Below are 2,885 nucleotides of genomic sequence, written 5' to 3' on the forward strand. Positions count from 1 at the left end.
GCAGTTAGCATCTAACAAAAAAGTGTAACTTACAGAAGTGCAGGTAAGAGTAAATTCTACAGCATATCTTTAGCGTGCTACATCTTACAATATAGTGTTGTGTGTGTCTGGTTGTGTGTGCTTGTATGTGTGGGTGGGGGGTGAAGCTTCCTTCGCTGTGTGGGCGTTTCTGGGAGGGAGGGAGGGAGGGAGGGAAGGGTGGATGGTGAGTGATAACGGCTAGTCCTGGTCTGACATCATTTGGAACAGGCAAAGCCATTTGGCGTTCTAGCTTCTAACTGAGACCCAGAGTTCTGTCAGTCTGGATCTTCTATGAGATCAGTAACAACTCTGTGGTCACCTGCTAGGCCTTGGAGTGATTATCTGCAGGATGTGGTAAACTGTTGTTGGACATTGTTGGTGGTGAACTATGTTTGTGAATCAGCACTGCAGTTCTTTGTACAGCCACTAGATGGCAATATGTACACAGGGATGATGCCCTGGATATGGTCTTTTAAGGGTCACTCACTGCAGAAGGTTCGTTCGGTGTCTTGGTGTTAGTGCTTGTTTGTGTGTGTGCTCTTTTTGCACGTACGTGCGGCTTTTAGCACAGTTGTGTTGTTTATGTCTGTTTATATTAACCCCGGCTCCCACACGCACAGCACTGTCAACTATGAGATGCATTTCCTCCATCTTGGGGCTATTAGCGCTGGTGTATCCCATGGATCAGCAGCTCTGCTCTCTCTTGCCTTCTTGCTAAATGAGTATATTCTCTCCCACACCCCAATGAGAAACATTAGAAAACATTAGACTCCCTCCATCCAAGATGGCTGTGATGATGATGATGATGGCCCGGCCGTGCCCACTCCCCTTGCCTGACTGCCCCTGTAAGTGATATTCGCCAGAAGTATTGAGGCTATCCAGCTTTAATATTCTGATTACCATCACAAAAACGTTATGTTCTGAGATGGATAGTCTCTGGGACTCTCCTGGGCCCTAGAGTCAGCCAATGAAAGTTCAGTTCCCACTATATGAACCAATCAGGAAGAACAGGACCGATAGACGGACAGCTCTGTCAGCCAGTCACTTCACGCAGTTCCAACACGCTGAGGTCAGGGGGCGGGGGGTACTCCTCAGTTCCCAGGTTAGGCGAGAGTTAGCAGAATCATTCTAACCTCACTCACGGTCGCTTTATTGAAGCCACCCCACACGCCTACCATGTTTCCGTCTCTTATTATCATCTGACGGAGCCTGTGTGGGCATGTGACCATGCCAGCCTGCCAGCTTGCTTTGGAGCCCCACGCCAGAGCAGATTTGTTCACCGATCCAACCCGTGCCCGCAGACAGAACACGCGTGTTTGTCTACCGATCGGCGAAATAGCTCTTCTCGGTGCACTACGGGGGGCCTTTTCATTCAGTGAGCTCATTTTCGCTAATGGTTAGCACATCGTCCACAAGCTGCGCGCTCTTAAACTGGGGGCCCCCGGAGCTGCAGGCGGGACACGAACCCCCCCCACTGTGAACACTTCCTGACTCCAGGTTGAGTCGTCGCTCGTTCACTTACCCACTTACACTTCCTGCGATTAAACAGAGCACCTGGAAACATAACCCTCGCATTCAAGGCTCACCTGTCCTTGAGGAAAGCTGTGCTGGTGTTTGTGGACAATCTGTGTGTTTGCCGTTGCTGAAGCGTGCGCAGGAGGCAGTGGCCTTCATTATAGTGTGTGTGTGTGTGTGTGTGTGTGTGTGTGTGTGTGTGTGTGTGTGTGTGTGTGTGTGTGTGTGTGTGTGTGTGTGTGTGTGTGTGTGTTCGTGTGTGTGTTCCTGGAATGAGCAGAAGATGCATTTGCTTTGTTTTGTTTGTCAAACAGACTTTCTATTTTTAACCCTTAATGGCACAGAGAGAAGCAGATGCTCTCTCTTGCTGTGTGTCTCTTTCTCTCTGTCTCTGTCTCTCTCGTTCTTTCTCTGTGTGTGTGTGTGTGTGTGTGTGTGTGTGTGTGTGTGTGTGTGTGTGTTTGTGTTTGTGTGTGTGTGTGTGTCTGTAGACATGAAAGTGTGTGTATTAAGAGCTTAGAGGCAGTGCTAGACAGTCTAAGGTAGCTGCTCAGTGGAGATTCTCAGAGAGAGAGAGAGAGAGAGAGAGAGAGAGAGAGAGAGAGAGAGAGAGAGAGAGAGAGAGAGAGAGAGAGAGAGAGAGAGAGAGAGAGAGAGAGAGAGAGAGAGAGAGAGAGAGAGAGAGAGAGAGAGAGAGAGAGAGAGAGAGAGAGAGAGAGAGAGAGAGAGAGAGAGAGAGAGAGAGAGAGAGAGAGAGAGAGAGAGAGAGAGAGAGAGAGAGAGAGACAGCCAGCTCAAGCAGCACAGCTAGGTCCTGTGTGTCTTCTGTTCCTCTCCTCATTCTCCCTGTCCTGTTTTGAATCTCTCTCCATCCTCTCTCTCTCTTGGTTGCTCATCTGCCTGTCTCCAGCCTCTCATCACTGCTTCTTTTATCTTTCTCTCTTTCACCCCACTCTTCTTTCAATCCTCACTGGCTCTCTTATGAACTAATGCTGACCATGGTGGGAGACTCAGTGTCCGTGTTCCCAGCTATGTGGGATAGTTTCCTGACATATATTAACGATAGGGGATGAGTAGGAATGATGTTAAGATAGACCTAATGTCCTGTATATCATGGTGTGTGTCATGGGAGGGGGAGGTATTGTGATCTGTATGGATGTGCAGCTGTGCTGTGTCTGTGTGATTGTCTATTTTCTTTTTGTTTTGTGTTTGTGCTTTGTAGCAATGGTCCTTGTGTGATATGGTATTTGTAGAAAACCTGGATACCTATGTCATTGTTATGTTGCATTGTGTGTCAAAATAAAAAAAAATGTGAATTATATAAACAAAAACCACAGGCTCATCTGTCT

The 2,885-nt window shown here is 48.0% G+C and overlaps 1 protein-coding gene across 1 annotated transcript in view; it reads left to right on the forward strand.

Annotated features, from left to right (window-relative positions):
- The window catches only part of LOC308368430 (methyl-CpG-binding domain protein 2-like), a gene marked incomplete at its 3' end in the record, with an annotated part of 48,417 nt that overhangs the window by 32,816 nt on the left and 12,716 nt on the right, over positions 1-2,885 (forward strand).

Source organism: Sprattus sprattus (assembly GCF_963457725.1).
Source record: "Sprattus sprattus genome assembly, chromosome: 7".
In the NCBI taxonomy this organism is placed as follows: Eukaryota; Metazoa; Chordata; class Actinopteri; order Clupeiformes; family Clupeidae; genus Sprattus; species Sprattus sprattus.